Raw genomic sequence first — 26,316 nt, forward strand, 5'->3', positions numbered from 1 at the left:
GTCCCTTCATATATAGGTATGTCTATTTACATGGATCTGATTTGATATGCCCTTCTACATTTTTGTTTAGAAGGAGATCTCAACAGCTGATCAAACCTAAGACAATGAAAACAACAAAAGATCTTTCAGCCTGATATCACAGCTGCTGTGATTGCAAGTGCTAGATAGAAAAGGAGTCAATTCTTTTCCATAATTAAATAATTTACATTTGATATGAATCTGACCACATGCAACCATTTGATCTCATGACAAAGTAGCAATCTCTTGCTTCCAACTAAAATTAACTTCTGTTGCACCCAAAGGTTTCAAGTACTTAACTTCCAGCAGTTATGCCTAACCAGCAGGGAAAAGTGACTGGGGAATCACTGCTCCCCAGCCCATATTCTGCACAGGCTTCTATTAGATTCCCATTCCTGTTCTGGGTCCTGATTCCTACTCTGTAAGTCATAGACTGCCTGTGATCATAATCTTCCAGACAGCTCCATCTGAGCCAGCTGAAACCAAAAGTTGAGTCTTGATGAATTTCCATGTGCAAGATCTTTCTTGGAGATTGGGAAGAGCTAACTGTAGAGTAAAAAGTAATTTTGTCAACGACAGCACAATTTCTTTGCCCAAGTATAAACATGTAGGGTCACTTCAGATACCCTTATATATGGTTTGCAGAGGGCTGGGAGACATTATACGGATCTTCATCCAAGCCGTACTTTCTGGAGATACAGCCAGTGGCTGGATGGGGCGTCCAAACAGCAATTAAAATCTCATATACATTTATGCAGCTGAATCCTTCCCTCAGAAGCAAAGAGGAACAAGAATAGGAGAAAAGCTTTAAGTCTGGTGTGCTGGTTGCTTTAGCAGCAGCAAATCACCCCAGAGCATAGCAGAGGATGGCTGCATCTGACCTGCTGGCACAAGAAAAGGCTGCAGTGTTGTACCTTCCCAGACCTTCCTCATTTCCAGAAGGGCAATAAAGTTCACTATAATTGTCAGTCTGACCAATAAACCTCCCTGTCACAGAAATAATAGGGATGAAAAAAAAGTTCTGATTTAGGTATTTCAGTCGTTTTTAAATGGGATTTGTCACATAGCTATTCACCAGTGAGAACAGAGACTGGATTATATGTTCCTCCATTTGTTCTGGTGCCCAGGTACTGAAATGACTGTGTGGAAAAGATCACATTGGAAACTCCTCGTGGTTTGGGTTTCAGCAGAATGAGCCCAATCTTTTCTTATCAAAGTGAAACCTGAGGAGATGGCAAAACTCCCAGAGACCTTAATAAAAGCAGTAACAGACCCCACGACTCTGCTATGAGAATCAAATAAAGTGAAAACAGAGGGGTGAGGGACATCAGTCACTCTCTGAGCAAACATCACTCTGGAAATCACCAGACATACCAAAAAACATTAACACTGTTGTGGGACTGCATGCAAGATGAATAGCTTTTATAGAATTCTCTCTCTTTTTTTGCATATATTTTGTATGTATTTGCTTAATTTGCGTTTTATACAGTGTTTACCCACCTATTTCAACCCCTAGGTGAACAAAGATGTTTTTTTCTAACCCCATAGGCTTACTAACTTGACAAAAAAATCAACCCAGAAGGAAAAAAGTAGTCTTCTAAACCTTCTTTAATAAGCAATGCGAATTTTTGTTTGTTTGTTTGTGGTTTTTTTCCTTTTTATGTTTTTGCTGTATTAAAGATGGGTTCTGAGAATGTTGACACTTCTTCCAGAAAGAAGCTTTTATGTTTGGGTTTTTTTTAATGTCATTTGATCCTCTGTTGTGTTTTTAACAATGCAGAAGGAACCACTAATTCATCCATTATTTATTTCCGTTTTTGCTTTGCTATGTTTTGTTTTGTTCTTTTCAGTCACTATGTTTTAATGCATTTTTTGCCAGGTGTTTCAATTTTTATTTCTCATATGTCTTTGACATCTTAGTAAATGAGGTTCTTATTAATATTTAAAGGGTTTGTTTTTTCTGTTTTGTTTTGTTGGATGCAATACTAAAAATTCCCAGCATATGTTATAGTATCATACATTCTCCATAATGTATAAAGTCTCACTGAAGTGATTTGGGATCTTGGGATCACACCTCACAAAAGTCTCATTTCAAGGAGCTTTACTCATTGTCGTCATATTGTCAGTTCCATTGCACGTGTTTGCTCTTTATGGCATATGTTGATCAAAATAATTTATATTGGAAATGCCAGACTATGGAACTGAGGTTGCATAAAGGACCATTCTTATTAAAGAAACAGCACTTTCAGTTATTTAAGCCAGGACCCTTTTTTCTGAACTCCTTCCTCCATTTGAATCTTTGGAAGCAGAGGATCATGATTGCTGTGCTTATCACAGGATTTTTAACAAGAAAAATCCATAGCCAATCCCCCCCAAAAATATGCTAAGAAACAGGAAAAAAAGTTTGTATGCATTCAGACCAGTCTTTGATTTTAATAGACACAATCCATTTTTTAACCTAATCCTGTTCTGAGCCTGGCTGTAACTCACCAATGTGTTTAATATCTAAGTTCCTCTTTCAAAAGGTATGTAGAAACTTTCTTTTCATCAGAGATTTGGGAGTCAAAGCTAGGCAGTAGCGTGTAAGAAAGGTTTTCTATATATAAATCTCATGATAACAAATTATATCAACAGAGTTTTAATTTAAAAATACAATTCGGTACCTTAATAGTGAAAGATGAAATTACTGTTGTGATCATTCCCAAAATAAATAATCTGATTTGTAATCTAAGAATTTAGAAAACACTTAAGAAAAATTAAACACATCCTAATGTGTATGTTCCAGGTGTCAAATAAATAGCCTTAACTCTACCCTGCAGTTTTTCTGTAAAAATAACTTTGCCTTTAAGCATGTATTTGTTCCAGTTTTTAACTGCAAACGCTGCTTGTGTGTACAACATACAACTGGAGCACTATATATTTAAAAGAAGACAATCCAGAAAGCAGACCAGAAAAATGACTGTGTGTTGCTTATAATTAATAAATATAAGCCATTTTCTCCATGCCCATGGACAACAACAGGGTAAATAAGTTTCTGCAAAGAACTTTATTCAGCAATTACTACAGGCTTGATTCTAGTTTACAATGCACCTGTTTCACAGTATGAAAGGTTTACACTTTCTGAAACTTATTTTGACAAGAATGATTATTAGCAGTTATGAAAGTATAAAACAAGTACTTTAAATAAGCTGATGAGTACTCATACTTCACATTTAAATTTTTTAAAAATTTAAAATATGAGAATAATTCCTGTGTTGCCACAGGAACATGAATTAAGTGTTCCTGTTTAAGTGTAGACTAGGGAAGTGGACAAAGAGATGGACTGAAAACTGGCCAAACTACCAGACTCAAAGTGTTATAATCAGGGGCATGATTATAACCATGTGTCGGGGTGGCAGTTGCTGCTGGGTAGGGAGAGTGTCTGTCCAGCTGACTGGAGAAATTCATTTACCATCACTCTCACACAGAAATATATGTACACTGATGAAAACATACTAAAAAATTGTTGTATCATAGCAAAATACATATACTTGTCTGTTCTTTGCTTTATTAGAACACCTTTCTCCAGCCCTTGAGGACCTTTCTCTGGCTGTCCCAACCTTTCAAAGATAATTGGGTGGCCTTACAATGACCACTCTTCCATCAGGGTTTCTTCCAGCTGTCTGAACAAAGCCTCATCTACTACATCTTCCTGGACAGGCATTTGGATGACACTGATGTTGTGAAGGTGTGGATGCTGCCATTGAAGATGAGCTGAGAAACTACTTGAAGCCCCTGTCCAACGTGGGACATCACCACACCTTCCCCTGAAACCCTCCAGTGCAAGTGCAGATGCAGCTCATAGCTGCAGCTGTTAGACATCCCACATAATTTTCATTAGAGGAATTCCCTTACTTTCCCCCTGTTCTCTCATGACTTATTACACCCCTCACACAGGCAGAGCACTTGGAAAGACCTGCTGTTAAACAGTTCAACAGTAGCAGTGTTACCCTTGTATTAGAGATGTGGTGCCCCTTCTGTTTCTCCAGATTGTCTGTATTTTGTGTCTGGATGATGTACGTGGAGGGTCTCCCTAAAGGGAGGGACAGCACCACCCTACATGTCAGGAAGCTCAGGTTAGATGCTTCTATAGGAAAATAAAATCATAAACACAACTGAAGGAGTGGAATTAAACAGCTCCCAGCTACCACATTTCCGTGGTAGCCAAGCCAGTGACCCATTCCTCTGTTTCAACTTCCCTTGTGCTGGGACCCTTACAGTCTCTCTCAAGCATCTGGAAAGACTATTTTACATTAAAAAAAATATATATATATTTGGCTAACTAAAAGTATCTTAACTTTATTAACCATGTTGCCAGCTAGCAGTCCTTCATCAGGGACAAAAAGGAGGCTTTAGTCCTGATAACTTCTTAAGTTGTAATTTTCTGCCAGGAAGCTGTAAAAACTTGTTTTTTTCTCAAGTTACAGATGAACTCTTTATATACATGTGCCACCAGTTACCAAATGCTACACTTTGTCCTTTTAGCAACCCACATCAATAAGATGCTGTTTGGTATTTAAAAATTAATGCCATGTTGCCAATTAGTCAGCCATGCCTCTGGTAACCGTATTCAATGCTATGGGGCTAATCACTTCTGGAGGACCTTGACATATTTTATAATTGAACTGTCAGGTTTGCATTTTGCTCCAATTCATTCATATTTAAGTGTGAGTTGTTAACCACATTAAGTTGACTTCTTTTGAAGGCTGGTGGGAAGGATGGAGTCCTGATTCCCATGTTTATATGCGATTAGAGTATTCCCATAGACTGCTGGTAGGGAAAAGGATTTTGTTATCATTTTGGGAGCTAAATGAAAGGTTGAGGCTGGTTCATCTGTGGATGCACTGCTTATGGACTGACTGGTATTCTCTGCCTGTTTCCTTTTGCTTTCACAGAATCAGAGATTCATGGAATGGTTTGGGTTGGAAGGCACCTTTAAAGGCCGTATAATCCAACCCCCTTGTAATAAACAAGGACCTCTTCAACAAGATCAGGTTGCTCGGAACCCCATCCAACCTGGCCTTGAATGTTTCCAGGGTTGGGGCATCTACCACCCCTCTGGGTAGCCTGTTCCAGTGTTTCACCACCCTCACTGCAAAAAATTTCTTCTTGCCTGTCTATAATCATGTGTGTCTTCCTTCTTGTCTAAAACTTTGGTCTTACCTCTTGGGGGAAGGGATCCCTATCAATTTTATTTACACAGTCCTTAACTACAAGTTCTAAGTCAGATAGTAAACAAACCAATGCTCTAATATCCTCCCCTTTGTTCTCCTTCCTTATTCATTAGCTTAAGAGACTTGGCAGCTACAAGAAAAGGATGTAATTCCTAGTGTAGATTACTGAGTAGCATTAAGCCTGCTTCAACAAACCTTCTTTGCATCAGTAGTATGGTAGTATGCATCCCTGTGAAGCAAAATCTTCATGTGGAATTGCCTGTCATTGGAATAGGCTTATATCAAAATGCAAAGAGAAATATCCACACTTCTGGCAGCTCTCTGCCATGCTTGCCTGGACTTACTTTCTAAAATGAGATTAAGCTGCTTGAATTGAAATCCATGTGTCATGTGTGGAACTGAATGGGGTTAGAAAGAGGGTCTATAGGCAGCTGAGACAAAACAGTTTAAGGAGATACTGTTTTCATGGGGCTTTATGTGCAGAACTCTTAAGCACCTAAAGCAGCAGTGTCCATGAGATTTGCAGGGGATTTACAGAGGGGAAAACCCACCAAATTCAACAGTGTGACCGTTTAAATACTCCCATCAGGCTGGGAGGTACCTGTTCCTCATGTATTGCTCAGAATGGTTCCAGCTCTCAGTAGAAACAGTCTGTTGTTTATTCTTGCTGGACACATTCAAAATCTGGCACATTTGGAGTTGTAATGCCTTGAATTTCAAGGAATCAGATAGCATTAACTGCTTCCACTGCACTGTGCAGAATATGTGAGCCATGAATAAACAGTAATCCCTGCTACCAGTCTGCAGCTGATTCCCATCACTTCCAGTACATCAAGCCAAATTTGAACTGAGCTATGGGATCCAGAGGAGCAGCACTTAGGTTGAATTTGACCTGTTGCACGTTTGTACCATATAGTACTGACACTCTGCTTTCTCCTACAGGCTTATTTAAACTTAAACTTCTGATGCTTTTTAGTTACTTTGAATAAGGTTGGACTCAATGATCTCAGAGGTCTTTCCAACCTAATTTCTTCTGTGATTCTGTAAATGAAGATGGTCAGCAGTTCTCTGCTACAAAAAGGGTAAGTATGTTCTTACTCCAGTCCACTGGAATAAGTGTCCACTTTATGAAGAGAAAATTGACTACTCTTGTTAGGGCATTAGAGCATAAAAACATAATTAAATCTGAGATGGCTATTTCTTGAAAAAGGTGTGAAATTTATTGTCCAAAATGAATTCTCAGATTTGATCTTCAGTAGAACAAAATTAATCTCTGAGTCTTGATACACCCTTGTTCTGCTGGAAAAGATCCCTGTTTATCACCAGTCAGGGGTCTGCCTTTCAAAATGGCCATGACAACAGTAGTAGCTATAATCCTTTCTAGCCTATTTAAACACTATTCATCAGAAGTGGCATAAAAACAGGATTTTTTTTTTTTCCAGCAGAGGTCCCAGACAGGTAGCTGTTCATTAAAACTGTAGTGTTCCTTTCAGCTTTCAGAACATCTGTCCTGTATTTAATTTACCGCCTTTGCAGGGTGCAAATAACAGCAGGCACACAGACAGAGCTATTAAAAATGTAAGAGGTATTCCAGTAAATCAGTTACTTTGCAGTAAATCAGTTAGTTTACCATTATTGAAGTTCTGTATGAAGTGAGTCTCGCTGTTGGCAGAAGAGGATTTTGTAATAAATAATACAAAATACTCTCTGTTTTTTAAAAGGGATTTTGTAGAGAGACTTCAACAATAAATGATTTAATGGGTTATGTGATGATCAATGGAGCTGCCTCGTGGCATCTCAGAACACTGAAAATCCTGGTGCACACAGAATCCTTGGAGGACCTCTGCCTTTTAAAAGACTGTTACTAGCAGCTGACACTTATTCTTTTCTGTTTTTGAAAAGGTGAGAATCTGAACTTCCAAAGCTTGTAAGGAGTTCAAGAGGGTGAATTAGTCCTCTGTACGGGAGGCTGCAGTAGCATCTAGTGAGATACATTATGGGCAGCAGAGGCATCTATCTGGATGGGCAGAGATCCTTTGGAGATCAAACAGAGGAAATGATTCTTCTCTGGAAAGGGAGATCAATGCAGAGAAGGACAGAGGCAAAAGTGCACTAAGACTTGAAAAAGCAGGACAAAGTAGAAAGAAGAAAGACACAAGGTCTGTCCCAAGTCCAGACCCGTTCTCCGTCATAGCCTGTTGCACCAGCAGACACTGGTATGCCAAAGCCTCATAGCTGTGGCTCTGCACTCCTCTCAGATATTGAAGCTATGTGTGTCCCACAGGTTGGCTCTACCCTAAGTCAGTCACCACAAAAAGGAAAATCTTCCAGTCCTGTATCATTCTTGAAGTTATCAGATTTTCCCATATGCACTACTTCCATTATATTCTCTAGCACAACTGGATTCAGAAGCAGTATCATCAGTTCCAAATACAAATTTAATACAAAATCCCTACATTTATTCTGTTTATACATCTAAGGATCACACTAATTCTATCAGGTTATTTCCTCTTCCTTGTTTGCTATCTGTTTACTTTCCTGTCATCTTCATATGTTGAAGATAAGGTGCTTCCTTCCCCTTAAGGATGGGGTCATCACAAATTGTTCTTTCTATCCAGACTGAAAAAACTACTCAAAACCCTAAGTCCAGGGACCAGTCCTTGCAGAAATCCTTTGGAAACACCTCTACTTCACTGTAGTCTCCTGTTTACAGGAGTGGAGAAATATTTTGGAACTTGCATGCAAAGCAAGGGCAAAGGAAGAGTAATTCTTGAAACCTCCTGGTTGGATATTCACGGAAGAAAAATCTGTAGGAAAAAAACCCCTGCAGGATTAGAGAAAAGGAATGATCAACAAAGAAAACTACAACTCAATGATCATAAAGTATTGGAATAGCCGAACAGCATCTGAGATTATGAAAACCAATTAAGGGAAAAACGAATGGGGCCATTTTCCCAGGAGGATGTTACGGTCCTACACCTAAATGAATACCTCATCTTTCAGAAGGAAAAAGGTTTCCATTTCAGTAACTCTGTGCACAGATGCTGGTTAGTGGAGTGAGTGTAAGAAAATAAAACTTACTATTTGCAAAATGGAGTTAAAACTCACGGAGGTTAATGCAGATGGATCAAATGGACTGACCATCATTCATCTTATACATGGGAGATGAAGACAATCTTAAATGAAACTAGGAAGTTGAAAGCTTTTGCCACATAAGTAGGAAATAGTAAATGTACTATCACCATGTCTACACCTCTAGAAGGGGAAAAAGTGACTTAGCAACCACAGGCCCATTAGTCTGAATCCAGTGGCATAAAATATTAAGAGAACAAGTTTTAAAAGAAAGAATAGAATCATAGATTCATTTAGGTTAGAAAGGACCTTTAAGATCATCAAGTCCAATCATTAACCCAGCACTGCCTAGTCCACCCAAAACTATGTCCCTTAGTGTCACATCAACACATCTTTTAAATACCTCCAGAGGTGGTGACCACACTACTGCTGATCCAAGCCAGATGCCATTGGCCTTCTTGCCCACCTGGGCAGTACTCAAATACATGAAGATAAAATCATGAAATATGATCTGATTTCATCGAAAATAATTTGGAGCTGACTTGCCTCACATATTTCTTTGGTCAAATAACTTCTTTTTTAAACAACAAAAGAAGTGGATTTGTCTTTTTTTTTTTTTTTCCACATGGTACCACAGCAGTTATTAGTTATGCTGAAGGATATGTGCAATGCTTATAAGGGAATAAAGCAGGTACTGGAAGGCATATAAAAGTCTTTTAATGAAAGGAGAATCATCCAGATTGAATGGGATTATTACTCCATTGTTCAAAAGCTGCTTTAGTGACTGACACTCAACTTTTTCAGTTATAATAGTCAGAATAATTGATCCCATATCCCTTGCATTTTGATGCTGTATGGTAGTCCCAGTGGGAATTTCCTTCATCTGATCGAATAAATTCTTGAAAACTTTTGGACTGGGGGACTGTTTTTGAGAAGGAAATTTCAATGTCTTGTATAGATTACCTCGGCACAAAAGAATGGATATTTGTTAAGGAAATTAGGAGGCTTTGTTGATGCAGAGATAGATCAAGATCTTTTATAGAAGAATAAGGCAACCTTGTAGACTAGAATGATGGAAATACAGCAAAATGTAATAATACACATTGAAAAGCCATGCCCTCAGGGTTTCATATGTAGTCTGCTTCCTGTACAAAAGGGTCTCTCTCATAAGTAGAAAACAGATGAGAAGGAGAAAACCCCAGGTGACAACCTCAGAATAAATCTTGTTGACTGTATATGACCTAGAGTGATTTGAGAAAAAAATGTAAGTCTTTAACCTGACTTGACTCTTTTTTCAGATTATCCTCTCAGGTCAACTCCTTTGAATTACAGCCTACCCTTCCATGGAGGCATTAATCTCTTGCTGAGATCCTTCCACTCTGACCTGAGGTTCTGTCATGGCAAGGTCAGCAAACCAGATGCTCTGAGTTGTAGGGAAGATCCCACATCTGACAACCCTGTAGCAGAAGATTGCAGTGTATTCCACTGTGGATTCCTCAAAGGAGTGATAAACTGCCATCGAATTGTAAAACACAGGAGATTGCAAAAACAGCATCTCTGAGGAGTTTACTCAGACAGCAGGAAACTGTGCTGGAGGCAAAAAGAAAAATCTGAGTATCCAGGAAACATTAGTGAAAATCCCAGGTGCACAGCATGTCTCTGAATGTTCAGAATATTGGCAAATATTGACTCCAGCTCTAGCTGCTTATTACCACTGCATTGCCAACTCATAATGATGGAGGGGGATTATTTGCTTTTCCTTGTTTTCTTTTTTTTCTCCTTTTTTATATCTTTCCTAGTTACAGATGGTTAATTTTACCATGAGGGGGGGAAAGAAAAAGGAAGGAAGATCTAGAAATACATCTCAGCTATTCAGTAGGCTACAGAGAGCAAAGAATAATCTGGGGGTAAGTTCTCTATAGCAAGACTCCAACAAAGGACTGATCACTAAGAAGTGAGCATTATATCATACTTTCCAGACTATTCACAGGATTAAACCAACTGTGCACACAGTAAGCTCTCTTTACAGATCTGAGAGCAGCACAGGCAGCGAGACCCATTTGTTTTGGATGGTTTTCAAGACACAACTATTGTTTATATTGTGCAGTGGCCCAGGGCTGCGGAAGAGGAAACCGTAAATTGTAATGAGCAAGCTGGAGTGTGCACAGCGCTGTGCTTCAGGAAACATCAGCTCTCCAGCTGGAAAAGGAGGCTCTGAGACCAACTGCAACAACAGGGATGTTGACGTTGGAAGCAAGATTTTACGTTTTAAGGAAAAGAACCCAAAAAGAAAGCAAATGCTTCAAGCTGATATGGTCAGCTAAGCCTGGTGCTGACTGCTTCCAGGTGTGCTAACCAGCCCAGTTCACTTTTCAATAGGGGGTGAAAATCTTATGAAAACAAGATAATCAGGATCAGATTCTGACAGTAAATATCTAAGTCTGAGGGCTTTTTAAAGGTTGAATTTGGACTTGGTAAAATTCAGTAGGATCAATATATAAGTATTAGGGAGGGCTGTTCAGAGAGAGTCTGCTGGCTGTGGGCAGGTTGCTGGGGAGGGAACCATGAGATTACAAAAGCTGTGACAAACACTTGCTCTTGCACCCTGCCAGTTAAATGCAGGGCAGACATATCAGTTGCTTCCCATTTGAGTGTCTTAAAGCTCTGTTGTCCTGAGGTAGCCTAGTTATCAAGTGGGGAGCAGGAGAGAGGAGAGGGTTGTGCAAAATAGTACTTCCCTGAAATGTTTGAGAAGGGTCAATAGCAAGGAGGAATGAGTGCTGGAGATAGTCTGGCATGGGGCTGGTGTTACTAGAAGGCAGCTGTTCATCCTCAGCTTAAAAAAAATAAATCTATGATAAATCCAAGAATGGAGTCACAAAGTGGAGAAATATGATACTTGTCCTTAGATGATCCTTAGAAAATGCATAGGGTGCTAAGCAAAAGAAGGCAGTGAGCCAAACACATGGGTCACATCAGCTGTGGACTGGCACAATGGCAAAGTAGGGGGCTGGAGACACAGATAAAGGCTGTCATTCCATGCCAGGCTCCATCCATGGCTGCTGCCCTCTTCCTGAGGGGAGCACTGAAGGTGCGTGACAGGAGAAGGGTGATCCAGCTTGCTCCTCTTACAGGAGGTAGTACCCACTTCTAAAATATTTTTATTTTACTTTATTAAAAAAAACCCCCAAAAAACGCAAAAAACAACCAAACAAAAAAACCCCAACCGAAAAAAGAGAATGGTCAAGTTTCCATAGGGTATTTTGCAGGTCTGAGCTGATTTTCTCAAGGCAGGTGTAAGGGTGGGCAATGATGTAGTCAGCCTGCCCATCTGGCTCGGTCCCTGCCACTCTACCCTGGCCTCCCAAAACCCCAGCTCTCTCCTTTGGAGGTGCTACTGCTCAGTCAAAATCTGTCAAGCAGTGAGATAGTTTCCTACTGGGAACTATTTTAAACAGAAACTGGTTGTAGGACATTACGTTGAGATAGCTAAGCTCTATTTTAATAGTATTTATGTCCTTGTTTGCAGGCAGAATTGTGCTAAATCACCCCTCCTCCCCAGTCCCTGTTGGACAGGATTCATATCTGAACACTGCCGTGCAATCCTTAACAGGAAAAAAAACCTGAAAAAAACTAAAGGGGTAATCCACTGGGGAAGTGAGTGTCATGAGCAATCACTTAGTTAAGGTGCGTGGGAATAGATGTTTAGAGACTGTCACCTGATATTGCTACCTCTGCCAAAACCCAGAAGGCTCAGTGATTTCAGTTTAGAGGACTGAGACAGTGGAGACCAAAAAGTTAAAATAAAGCAATATGAAGGAACAATGATACAACTGGACCCAGACACACAGTTGGAGGGATGTCCAGTCTCTGCAGCAGAATTTAAGTGGAGAGATTTCAGGTCTTCCTGAATACTGCTCCTTTAGCCATGTTAAACATCACTGATTTTAGAGAGCTTAGAAGACGGGCTTAGCAGAGACTGTGTTTCATCTGGCTGTTTGGAAAGGCATTTAACAGCACTTCTGACCAAGCTTAAATGAAGGATAACAGGGCTGCCCTTACTGCCCTGTGAACAAGGTGTAAGTTTCCCTTCCCTCAGTCTGTGAGGAATAAGACTTCAGGTATTCTCCGGCAAGAAATTAGTGTTCAGGAAATCAAGCGGTGTGAATCAGCGCATCTTTGTGGTCTCTAAAGGAACAACTTCTCTTCACACGACTGATGTGTCTGGCCTCTCACCCTCTGAGACCTGGAGGGCAGGGATTGTTTGTACCTAAGTGCTGACCTTCACCTCTGCTTATGTTCTCAGTCACCTCTAAAGAAAACAAATGGGAATAACACAAGTGATTGGTTGTTGCGCAGGTCTGGCAAGTCTGAGACTTTGAGCATGAGAGTTGCTCTTTTGTGCTCCTATTTCATGCTCTGCTGCCTTTTCCCTGCTCTGAGATCCCACGTCCCTGCCAAGCTCTTTCTCTGTGTCTTCCTCCTCCCGTAGGGAGGTGCCCCCTCTGCGGGCCCTCGACCCATGTGGGCCATTGCCTCTGTCCCACAGCTCCGCGTGGGAATTGCTCGTGCTGGGAGCTGGAGCAGCCTGAGCGGCTCCCATATGAGTTTTGCTAATAGCAAACACAGAGTATATCATTACTGAATTCACGCACAGACTGCTAATAAACACCCACACTCATCTCCTCCAAGAAGAGGTGTCATCACTTGTTCCATCCTTTTCACTGTTGTCAGTGAATGTTATCTATTTATGTGGAATAGCTCAGGTTGGCACAGTGAAGGCACCAGTCTGAAGGCTGCTTACACTAAGCACACTGAAATTATTGTCATATCAAAACCAGGACTGGTTGAACATCTTCCTTTCATAAAACTTTCCTACAGTAAATAGATTTTTTTTTAATAATACAGATCTTCTTGCAAACACCATTTCTTTGTGAAGAATTATAGAGAAATATGCCCCGAAATTCATATTTTAAAAGGGGAATTTCTACCCAAACGCAGAAAACAGATTGTTGTAATGACTTTGGGAATTACAGGGTGCTCATCATACCCTCAGAGCTGTGATGACAGTTTATCTCTCATCATGTCATTCTAAAATTACTAATTGTCAACTCACTTTGCTTCATCTCCAAAAAGTTGGGATCTGATAAACTGAAGGAAACCCATCCCAGTCCAAGATCCTGACCCACAGAACTGAATGAGGGCAAAGTCCTGAGTGCACAGCTCCTATGAGACATTGTGGTAATCTCAGGTTTGGAGTGCTTGAAAAGAAATCTTCATGTCTCTATTTGATGGTTTTTGAAACACCTCTAAAATTTCTATTAAAAAGTCAATAAGCTTTGTAATTGTCAATTAATTTTTAGTTACTTATGAAAATCAATGTTTTTTGCTATAGCTGAAATCTTCCTGTTGCTGAGTGAGCTCAACAGTAGATCTACAGGTCAAATCCAGAGCTCTTTTTAAGAAAGGACAACTTCAAGTCTGTAGCTTTTTCTGTTTCCTGTACTGCAAAGATTCTGCACAGTTTCACTTTTCAGCACTTAGCTGTGCCAGAAGTAATGGATGCCTATGAAAACAGAAGTTTTTCCTAAACAATAACTTTCAGTTGAAAACACTGTAGAGAATAAGATTAAGGGTTAAGGGCTAAAATTTTTGAATGCTGCTGGGAAACCCTCCTGTGTAGTTCTGTGCTGGCAGCTTCTAAAACTTTTCATTAGATTGATTCTTTTAAATGTTTGTCCTTTTGCTGTCGAAAAAAAAGATTTTACAGAAATGTAAAAGTGTCCAAAGGGAATTTTCTACTTAGACCAAAACATTTACTCTTTCTTTAAGCCATCAAAGTGAAATATTACATTGCTGTTCATATCAAATCACAGTGTTTACTTTTTTTTCGAGAAAAGGGAGCCGTTTTTTTTTGTGCTCAGCACCAAAGTCCAGGTGCCTCAAAGGAGGCGTAATTCATGTTCCCAGCTTTCCTTATGGATGTAGTACAACTTCCTTGAGACCCCTGGCTCCCTCCTAATATTACACCACTTGATATTTCTCAAAAACTGAATAATTCATCTGAGCTCTCTGAAATTACGGTAGAATTAAGGAGCATTTTTGTCGCACAGAAAGTTCTCTTACTTACCCCTTCCTTTGATCAGAAATTAAAAAAACACCAAACAAACAACAAAATATTGGAATTTTCCAAAAGAACAGAAATTGTGGTTTTTCTCTCAGCTCAGTGATCTCTTTGGCTATTTCTCACTCACTCACCTTGTGAAAAGGGAAGAGAAATTGCTCCAAACAGAAGTGCTTCAGCTGCTCCAATTTGAATTCAATTGCACTTAGAGTAAGCCTGGGAGAGAGTTTGGCAGATACTTAATGTGTTAAATGACACAAAATTGTAACTATTACGATAGGGCATGCATTAACTGAGTATTTCTGATGTAGGTAAAAAAAAGCAGGAGTCCTGAGAAATGGATATTCCTAAAGAATAAATGGTAGGCAAGTGCCAGGAAAATGACATGTATCTTTTAAATTTCTTTTGATGGTTGGCTTTGGCTGTGAAAATAAAAATGCTGATTAATTACCTTTTTAAAGTACTTTAATAATGACACTGATTAACCTTTACAGCAACCTGGTGGAGCAGATGAGTTTTAATACTGCCAATTTAGAGATAATTAAGTAGCAGATCTGTTAAAACACCTTCATTTTTGATGCCTTCTAGGTTTTTAATACCCACCTCAAGAAACCCAGTGGTTGAAGAGCTTCTGCCCCTTCAGTTGGTCTCTGGCTGAGTTGTGACACCTCAAAATGTTTTGCCCCTGAGGCCCCACTGTGAGAAGCTGCACTTGTGATCATCCACAGTGAAAACCTGTGCCTGAAAATCCCCTCCATGAGTGTGCTGCTTCATGTAGAGTCAGGCAGATGGTTGTCAGATCACTCAGGAAATACAAGGTATGGGCATTTATCCTGTAATTTACCCTAAGTGTTATCCAAGTGTTTCCAGTGGCATGTTTAAATCAGTCCCATGGTAAGAATATTACATAGTAAGATAACTACTTACTATTACATAGTAAGATTGAGAATTAAGTTTTGATTTTTGGAGCAGGAATCATTTTGATGTGTGTCTGCAAAACAAAGGTCAAAGACTTACCCCAGCCCCAGCTGCCTTTGGGCAGTTCCTCGTTCCAAAGTAGCAAAAAAAGAGGGGGAGGTGGGAAAAAAAAGGAGCCAAAGAGGATACTAGTGTTTAAAAATGCTTTATCAGGGCTTCTTTTCTTCTGGAACAGCCAGCAGGATTGGAGAAAGCTCAAAAACACACAGACAAAGGAGCAAGTATGGGAAGATATGTGCACTTCCCTGCCACAGATTAGCAAGAGAAATAACATACTTTAAGTCAATAGATCTTGCTTGTCTGAATGGCAGAAATTTAGTTCTGGAAGGGAAACAACCATTTGTCAAAGCTGCATATTTCTTCACTTAATTAATAAGTAAAACAAACTGTTGGAATGTGAACACAGAAACTTTCCTGTTTAAGGTCTGTGTAATCTGGGGGCCTCCCTCTGATGATGACCAGCACCAAGTGCCTCAAACAAAACTGCAAGAGACGACTCAGTACAGAGTTATGGAATGGATTGCAAGTCCAGTTTCTTTCTAGACTTCACAGGTCAGTAGTTGGCTTATGCTGTCATGTAAAAGGTTCTTTCTTTATTTTCTAATGTTTCCAGCTCTCACAGTATATGGTGTCCTTGAAGCCCTGACGATGCATTTCTCTTACTAGATCCCAATCTTTCCTTAAAATAATTGAACAAATAAACAAATCAAAAAAGAAAAAAAAAAAAAAGAAGAAAAAGAAAAAAATAGTCAACTTTTCTATTTGCTGGGGATAACCTGACAAGAGATTTTGAAGGCTGACACGGGTTCAAGGCAAGACTGGACAAATACACATGAAATAAATTCACTGTGTGTTACTAATTAAACAGAAAGCACTTCCAGCATGGCAACTGTCTCTACTTGAAAACAGTTGGGGAGTGGAAGAATATGAGAGGAGAATATCACATGTCCTTGTCCTGTTCTTATGCTTCCCTTGGGAAAAGCAGCTATTGGAGACAGGACTAAATAGACTTTCTGCCTGAGGCAGAATGGCCTTTCATACAGCAGATATCATCTACATTTTGAAAAATCCTACCCATATTCATAAGGCTAAGGCAAGAACCTTAAATTATTTAAGTGTCATCCAGAAGTTAGTTTTGATTTATCTGGAAAAGCTGTGGATTTTCCCCCCAGTGTTTAGAATGGAGTACATGCCCAAGTATCTCCAAATATCATAATAGTCAGTGTTGAAATGCTGGATACTGTAGGTTTTGAATGGTAACATATTATATTATTTATAATATCTTCTTTAATAATAATAAGAATGTGCTGCACCTTTATGGAAAATGAACGATTTTTCATAGAAAAAGAGCCATTCGGGGTTCTTTTCAAATGCCAGAAACTTAGGAGGAGAGTTCTATTTTTGCAACAGTTCAAAATAACAGTTATGGTGTTTTTGGTTTTGTTGGTTTTTTGGTTTTTTTTTTTTTTTTTTTGTTTTTTTTTTTTTTTTTTTTTTTTTTTAATAGGGACCCCCCCCAACTATTGTCAGAAAGTGATTGCTTTTACTGCAAAACTGACACTGCAGCACTAAGTTACATCATCCTCCAGGAAATCACTTTCCCACGTGGCTTCATTGGAATAAGAACTTGCTGGAGCTGAGTGGGTGTTCTGTGCTCTGCCACAACAAGGTCCTGGCTAAGGGGAGCTGTGGTGTGTTAAACAGCCCCTGGGCTCCCGCAGCGATGCAAATTCAGAGGGAGGTGAAAACTGTGAGAGAGGAAACGAGCCCGTTGGCTAGTCATGATAAAAAAAGAGAGAATTTGTGCATGCCAGCACAAATAGTGTTTTTAAGGGCAGAGATAGCATCTTTGGGGATGTTTTATTTTTAGCTTGAAAACTTTAACACGGCTAATTAACTTCAAATGGGATGTACGGGATAAACAGGCAGGAGCCTGCTGGTGAAATTAATTATTCACCCTAGGAAGGGACAAGATATATATGAGGGTGATCAAAATGGGAAAAGGGAATTTGATGCCTGGAATTGGCTAAAAACAAGGCATGACCTGAGTTCAGTGTGGGGTGTTGGGGGTTTAAATTTGTGTGATGATTACGTAAAGTGGGACTGAAGTGAAGAAAGCAGCATACTACAGCTTGTGTGGGCTTTGTTGCATTTCTGTGTGAGGGTAGAGAAGTTTCAGTACCTGAGAATGTCTCAGTTCATGGAGTCTGCATTGGATGAAGAAGTTTGTGGTGTCATCTAGTGCAGCACATTACAGCAGGGACAGAGCCTGGCTGTGTTACAGTAGAAACAATAGTAAAAAATGTTAACTAGAAAGGAGAAAGTAAACACTTTAAAATCCTCTGTAGGATCTGCCCAACTCTGTAATCCAGAGGGATAAGAAAAAACTGAGCCTGGCTCACTTTGGTTGGCACAGAACTAATTCCCCTTGTCTGGAAGTTAAAATAAAAAACCTCAACCCCTTCAGTGATGATGCCCTGCAGTCACTTCCCAGACAGACTTTGACTGAGCACCTTGCAGGTGAAGCAACAGGAAATTACAGAGGCAAAGATGCTAAATTTTACAGTTTGGTGCATCCTCATTGGCAAAACTCAGTCTAGTGTGTCTGTGGAAATGCAGTTCTACTGGTACAGTCCTGCTGCCATGTGGCTCTGGGAAACCCTGCAGACACTGTGGCAGGGAGAAAGTTGGAGGTGGCCCACACATACATCCTCACTCTCCAGAGCTGGTATATCCTTCAGGTCAGGAGGAGTGCTGCATCATTAATTTTTGGGTTTTCTCTGTGTGTGTGTGTGTACATGTGCATATGAAAGTCAGGGAGGAGGAGACTGCTCATTTTTTGTGTCCCTTAATTAGGAGTGTTGTTACCATGGCTCTGAGAAGAATTCAACTATCACAAAGATGGCTGTCATCACTCCCCCATGATACAGCTTGCAGGAGGCCGATAGAGTCAGCTTTCTGACTCAGTTAGAGGTCAGAGTGGGAGGCAGAAGACCTACAGATCATCTCTGCCCATTAGAGGAGACAAAACAAAGTGATTGTGACTCACTGCTCAACATGCCCATGCACACTTTTCAGGGCTCTCCACCAGGATTCAAGGCCACTGCCACTGGCTGTGCTGGACTCCCAGGGCCGCATCCTTCTCCTGGACAATGAGGCATGCAGTGCTGCATTTCACAGCTGGGCTGTTTCTTGACTGAGATAAAAGACAGGGAGATGGTCTTCTCCCAGCTGCACCCACCTTCTGCATCATCGTGACGTGGTGCTCACACCCAGATGAGCAGTGCAGGCATTATCAGTGATGAGCCACTTCCACAACTTTCTGACATGAAGAGGGATGCTCAGGCTTGTGTTTGTGTTTGTGTCTGTGCTGCCTACATGCCTATTCATCCCAGCTTCCCACGATCCACTGGGACCCTCCACCCAGCTTTCTTTGTTTACATCTTGGGATTCAGATTTTGAGCGATGTAGAGAAAAGGGCAGATGGCAAGCTAAGCTGCCATGAAGGTATAATCTCTAAAAAACTTATTCAAGAGTTATTCTAGAAGACAAATAAGAGAAGGTGGAAGAGACAGCAGGAATTTACTGACACTTCTGCGAGCCAGCACCTTTCCCCAGTTGTGTGAGTGTGTGTGATGGCAATTTATAAACACTAATAATTAATCCTGAGCCAGACCACCGAGCTGCTTCCCTTCCCTGTAGGTGACTGAATTCAGCAGGGGCTGCTTGTGCATTCTGGCTGGGTACCCCATCTTAGCAAGCACACGATGCACAGCCTGCTCAAGTGCTGCTGCTTTGCTTACCATCTGTGAGGATGCTGTTTGTCCACAGGCTGATCCCATCTCTTCCTTGTTACAGACTGGATATGACCAGAGGACCCCATTGCAACCAACATCAGGGAAGAAAAAGACTCATAATTGGCTCTGTTTTGCATAGTTTCGTTAATAAGCCAGCTGTGGAGGGAAATACTATTTAGGCTGCATGTTTGAGACAAAAAATATACTCCAGTCTAATTTAAAGCTTTAAAATCTGCCAGATCTAGCCACTAAAACTCTACATGTAAATTTAAGTCATAAAGTTACCCTAACACTTAAGTAAATTTGCAGTAAGATGTACATAGATTTATTCCACATATGTCTCCCCTATGGGAGTTTCACAGCTAAATCCTTGTGCATCTTGTATCTTCTTGTAAATATGTACACTAATGATGCATAGAAATGGCTTTCACAACCTTGATTTGCCAGTGATTCTTGTTTGCATTACTTTTTATACTGTATTACAAAAAATCAGTGGTGATTTAATATTGAGGAATTCCTACCACTTAGTTATGGCCCTCTACCGAGGAGAAACCAGCACAGAGATCTGCAAACAATGATTTAATTTGCACAGCCACTGTATCTCACCTACTTGCATATCAGTAATAGTCCATCTGCTGCTGACAGTCTGTTCCAAATGTAGTAATATAACAAGTAATGGTACTACAGTAATGTAACAAACCACAGCAAATCTTCTCATAAAGAACACAAAGTGTTTGCCAGGATGGATTTGAAAATACTTGGTTTGTGTTTTATCTTTTTTTTTGCCAGTGTCATTATGTTAGGAATGAGGCTTATGTGAATAATTGGTTGATGCTTGAGCAGAAAAGTTAATATTTATTCAGGGGAATGGTCTGCATGGAGAAATATTAATGTGACTGGACACAAGTCTGTCATCAAAATAGGTTTTTAGTATTTCGATGGTGGAAAATGTTTCCAGACTGCTACGACTGAATTTGCTCCCTTTTTCTTCTGAAATCAAGGGTATAAATCAGTATTATACAGCTGGACTTAGCAGTGGGATACCTATCTGTGTGATAAGAAGGGACATGACTGTGTCTTCCTAATCCACACTACTGAACTTTTCATTCCAAGATGTGCTGAGAAACTTTTGTTCTCAATCACATTTGAGACACATGTTTCCTCTAACAAGGGAATGAACCAGAAGGGGCAGTGGCAGCAGAAAGAAAAATACCAATGCCACCTAACAGGGAAAGACTGCAGGACCTCTAAAGAGGACAAGAAGATCTGCTGGACCCTGTTCAGATCATTCTTTTCTCTGTGATTAAATAATTCATCAGGAATAAAAAGCCTTTAGGTGCAGAGTTATGTTTCCAATATTACTGCTCAAGGGGTTTTTTTATTGTACAAAGACTTGCATCTGAAGAACTATGCATATCTTATGATTTGTTTAGGGTTTAGGCTTTTTTTTTCTTTGATTAGTGCTAGTGGGTTTATTCTTTCAAGAAATTATGCTAATGTTATTCTGGATGTAAGACAGTGTTTTTGCTAAAATGAAAGCACTGAACTATGTGCTTGATGGTTACTATAACTTAAGTGACTCTATGTAAGTGATAAATCTTTAAATATTTGTAAATGCCCTGCAGTTACTATACCATTGCAGTAATTCTTCAGGCCAATGTTTTAGTCCAAGTGAAAACGATCAGAAGAGTTTGATTTTTTTTTACTTACTGGTGGTGGGAGAGACAGCAGTGCCTGATCATCTCGTGGGGAAAGAGGGGCTTGTGTTAAATAAATAAATACAGGCAGACAGAAACACGTGGAAATTAAAATGAGAGAGAAGAGGGGAGAGAAAGGGGGAGGGGAGGAGAGGCAAGAAGGAAGGAAAAGAAAGGGAAGAGAAGGGTAAGGGTAAGAATGTCTGTCTCTTCTGATCAGGGTCTCCAGACTAAGGAGGAGTGAAGCTGAGCCCCCATGACCTGTGATGCTGGTTAAGACACTGTCGAATGACACAGTACTACAGACAAGATGTGTTTGGCACAGGTGAATGACTGCATTTCTATTCAGATAGTCCATGCACAGGCCATGGGTCTACGCTGGCTTCCTGCTGGCTCCTGATCCCTGTTTCATGAGCACATGTGGTGTGAATACATCTACAGTACGAATCCTGCCTGCATGAACATAACCTCTTGGTGTTGTTTCAGCAGATTTGAGTTGGCAGAGTGAATTTATATTGGATCAATGCTTTGCATTATGTGGCCACAGCATTTCTGCTCCTATGTTAGTAGCCCTGAAGCCAGATTTGCTGCATAGTCAAAGCATGGCTTGAATTGGCATAGAAAGAAAAGCTATTTAAGGTCATGGTTGTGGCAGACTGCTGGCTCTGCCTGGAGCAGCTTGTGTAACTACTCCACAAGCTCTGCTGGCTCTGAGCATTGTGGTGTCTGTCTGTCACAGTATTTACTGCTGAAAAGGGGAAAATTGCTAGAGAAGTACAAAGGGAACATGTTTCCACAGGTTGCCCTTGTTATACCAAAGCATCATCCAGCTACAGCCTGTGGTGAGGTTGTGGTTCAAGTGGGTTCTGCTCTCCAAGGCCACATTTTATAAAGCCAAGACCTCTATTGCAGAGACACATCAGTCTTTAAAGAGATAGCATTATTCATTAAAATCAAACCCTCTGCTGCTGAGAAGGAGCTTTCCTGGGACTTAATTATATCAGGTTTAGAAGGCCAACAGCCAAGGGTGTTAGGCTTTCTCTCCCATGAGAAGAAGCTCCATTTTAATAATTTTAAACTCCCTCTAAAAATAAGGGCTATGAGAAAGACTTTGGAATAATTCTTTCTCTGACTGGGAACTAGAAATGAATAGATCTGAATCCCTGTATGAACATAGGTGGAAAAAATGGGTCGCAAATTTTGTAAACTGCTCTACTGTCTAGTAAGGACATAGGACACCAGCTACCTAGATTTCATCTAAATGCTTCAGAGCAGAGGTCTTTCAGCCTAGACAGAGACTATCCCTGCTTTGCAGAATGGAAAACTTTAGGCTGACTAGGGATAATAACTACTCAAATATTTGAAGTCAACTAATGAAATGTTTGAGGTTAAAATAATATATTGGACATGTTATCATTGGTATGATTTTGATAACACCTTTTCCACTCAGAATTTTTTTTCCAGTTAATAGCTGTGCCTTCATTTGCCATCTCTGTCTGGACATTACATCTACTTTAGATCCAAGGCTCCAATAGTGTTGCATGACATCCTTTCTCCCCCAGACACAGCAGAAAGCAGGCTCCTATTTTGAAAAGTAGTTTGCAACTATTCTACAACTGTAGAATAGTTGCATAGATAGTGTAAAAAATACCCTGAAGTATCTAAAAAGTACATATTTATTATTGTTATGGCAGAAAACCACTAAAATGAATTTTCAGAAGTCTAGTGGGACCAGTCTAGCAGAGGTATTCAAACTGCACACCAGAGTTTAGGGTCAGAAACTTGTACCCCATGGGAGCTGCTGGTGGCAGAAGGCAAAGGCTGAGACAGCACAATAAGGCAGAACTTCTCCAGGTTTCAGTTGGAACTGTAATTCAGGCTGGAGATGCTTTGAGCAGAATGGATATGTATCTCCTGCAGGAGGATCAAACACCAAGTCCTGCAAGGTGCCACTTTCTTACTCTGCAGAAAAGACCATATGCATTGTGAATTCTTCCAGGATGGCATGAATCTTCTCATCTTATAGCTAACAATCAGTCAGTCTTATGCCATTTTAAAATGAAGCAAGGTCTTGGGACTAAGGAATTGTAGTTGAAGTCTCATTAGTTAAACCAGTTTCCTTTAATGCAGACAGGGACACTTTTAATATCCTTCATTCAAAGTGGACTATCCAGCCCATTTTGAAATGAACTGACTTAAAAAAATCTATATAAAAAGGTAAAACCCTCCTTTGACCCTTCTTGGAAAAAAATGGCAGCAAAGGCTGAGACTGTTGATTTAAAATGCAAATGAGAAATGTGCTCTGCAGGACTTATGACCTCCTCTGTGTAGACACGGGCAGAACTTACTGAAAGATTTCTTCCACTTTTAAAGTTGACACTTAAAGGAAATTAATTTGTCACAAATGCTCTGTCTTGGTGATTGTTTTTTTTCCTCAAAGAGGCAGGGAAATGAAAAAAAAAAAAGGCACCACTAAATGCATCTTAAACATTTGCAGTTCCATAATACCTGGAAATACATGTGAAATACACATGTATTTCACTCCAGCATCTAGTATTCTGAAATGAGAAAGAAATAATTGTTCTTATGTAGTGCAATGTTATGCCTTGACATGATCACATTTACAAACACTTCTTCACTTTGGCTGTGGCAGACACTGTCTCCTGTGTTGAACCCTGCTGGTGGAAAAGGGTACTCACCACAGCCTGCCCTCAGTTTCTTGGTGCTGTGCTGCAGCTGGAGGCTATTGCTCTGTACCTGTCAGCACAGGAACTCGTGGGAACACTCCCTAGCTTGCTTCAGTCCAAAAGGGACTGGCTGGCTTAAAGAAATCAAGTGGCAGGTGTTTGTTCGTAGAGGTCATTTTAACTAAATTGCTTAGGGAGCAATCAGACAAGCAGTCTGGTTTTTGCTAACAGTTAGCAAAAAATTGGACAGGAGCAGGGGTGATAACCTTACCACCAGCACAGCTGCTTGAAAACAAATGTTTGTCTGTCCTGTGTGGGCAGATGGCAAGTCACATTACCTGACTGCAATATAAATTGGATGTGAAACTGTGTGAATGGGAAAAGGAAAAATGCTTGTTGTTAGGGCTAACTATTATAAATCATCCATAAGTATTCACTCCAGTATTTGTTCTGAGAACCTTTACATATTTGTCTTTTTTTTTTTTTTTTTTTTTTTTTTTTTTTACAGAATACCTTTGTTTAAGCAATGGATCACAATAAAACCTGTTTCAGTGGTTTCAGGTAGGTACTGTTTAGCATATCTTCCCACATTTTAATGGCAAATACCTTCCTGATAAAGAGTGTTAGTGACTAGGTGTAGTGGTAAAACTTCCATTTGGCCAAAAACTGCTTCAGTGAAGCTTAGTTGAAAAAGAAGATAAGGACCCAAAGATAAGGCACCACAGAATATGGCATTTTCTGTGTTTCATGGCAAATGCAAGCAATCCCAAAGAATGGCAGTAGGTACATTTGTCTACTTCAGCAGATGGTGCAGGAGAATCATTAATGTGTGTGGAGAATTTAAACACTCACTTCAACTTTTGGATCTCTCATTGTCCCTATGGCTGCATAAGAGAACTGAGATTGTTCAGCCTGGAGAAGAGAAGGCTTTGGGATGACCTAATTCCAGCCTTCCAAGACCTGAAGGGAGCCTACAAGAAAAATGCAGAGGGAGTATTTACAAGAGTATGCAGTGACAGGGTGAGGGGGAATGGCTTCCTACTGAAAGAGAGTAGGTTAAGATTAGATGTTAGGAAACAACTCTTTGCTGTGAGGGTGGTGGGGCACTGGAGCAGGTTGCCTGGAGAAGCTGTGGATGTCCCATCCCTGGAAGTGTTTAAAGGCCAGGTTGGATGTGGCTCTGAGCAACCTGGTCTAGTGAAAGGTGTCCCTGCCCATGGCAGGGGGGTTGGAACTGGATGATCTTTAAGCTCCCTTCCAAGCCAAGCCATTCTATGATTCTGTGATCTCTGTCTAGGAAGTTGAGTGTGGTTGGAGCTGCTGCTGCTGAGACCAACCAGTACAGCACAGTCCATGTCCATGGTGGTTTAGCCTCTCTTACCCTCTAAAACTGCTTGTTTGGAGTGGTCTCTGGATCTTGCCTGGGACTGCTTGGGAAAGTGCTGGCTGGTCCAAATTTGAACCAGACTGCTAGGCTGCTCTGCTCCAGCCTGGTAGAGGTGCTCAGGTCTCAGTGTCCAGGGACAGACTTGCACATTTAATAAACCAGCACAGATTTAGCCTGGGTGTTTCACTGCCCCACCCAGCATTTATGGCAGGGGTTCACTGCAGGTTATTTTACATTGCCTAACATGTTATGCTTGGGATCCCGTCTGTTTGTGTACAACATAAGAGAAGTCTAAAATAAATGAATGGTCATAATTTTACCTGGAAGTGAGGAAGGACTGGTTTTCAGAGCTATGGCTACTACTGATATTTATGTGTACCTTGTTATTTTCTGTATGGAATCTCAGCACTTCATAAACTGTTTAACAGAAAGATTTTGCATCCTTTCTCCTTTTCCCTAGTAAAAGGGTCAGAAAGACCCTAGGACTGTTACTGTGATATCAACAGTATTATCCTTTTGTTGTCAATACTTTGAAGGACTTAGGAACTATAGCTCAACTTCAACTTCTTTTTGAAGTAAATAGTAAAGAAACATTTTAGTTTTTTATTAGTTATTATTAGAGGCATATTAGTTATTTTTAGGTATTATATTACTATTATTAGCTATTAATTATAAATTACTTATTATATTTATAATATTAGTTATTAATTATATATTATTCTGCCCCTAACAACCCCACTGACCCTTGCCAGAGCTTGCTCTGTGCGACTGCACTTCATAATAGTTTTGATTTACCAGAAAGGATAGGTGACTAGGAAATGACAGCTGCAAAGAAACCTCAGAGAGTGACAACTGCTGGCAGAGGAGCCATCCAGGGTGGTCTACAAATTTCTGTTAGGATTTCACCTCCTGATAATCCAGAAATACTGAAGGAACTGGCATGAATTATTTTTGCCATCATTTGTCTTCTTTTTTGAAGCTGCGATTTCTGTTATCTCAAACGCGCCGAAGAAGATAGAAAATTCTCAGTTCCACTTTATCTCTCAGTCTGGAAAATCAAAAGATAAAGAAGATGCAGATCTGATGCTTAAATAGAATCAGGTACTTCAAAGACAAAACTATTTTCCTCCTCAGGTGTTCCAGAAATTTCTCCAACAAAAAAAAAACCCTTCTTTGTTCCTGTGTTTTAGAATATAGAAAACATGCAGTGCTAAGGCTTGCCCCCCTTATTCACACAATTTCCATCTTTTTAGAAATCAAAGTATCGCAGAGGAGGTGGAAGTTTAAAACTATCTATTCTCCCACCATTAAAAGACGTCTTTTGTATTCAGTTTCAACAGCTT

This window comes from Manacus candei, unplaced genomic scaffold, assembly GCF_025592945.1.
Source record: "Manacus candei isolate 608988 ecotype Guabito, Panama unplaced genomic scaffold, ASM2559294v1 h1tg000083l, whole genome shotgun sequence".
Lineage (NCBI taxonomy): Eukaryota > Metazoa > Chordata > Aves > Passeriformes > Pipridae > Manacus > Manacus candei.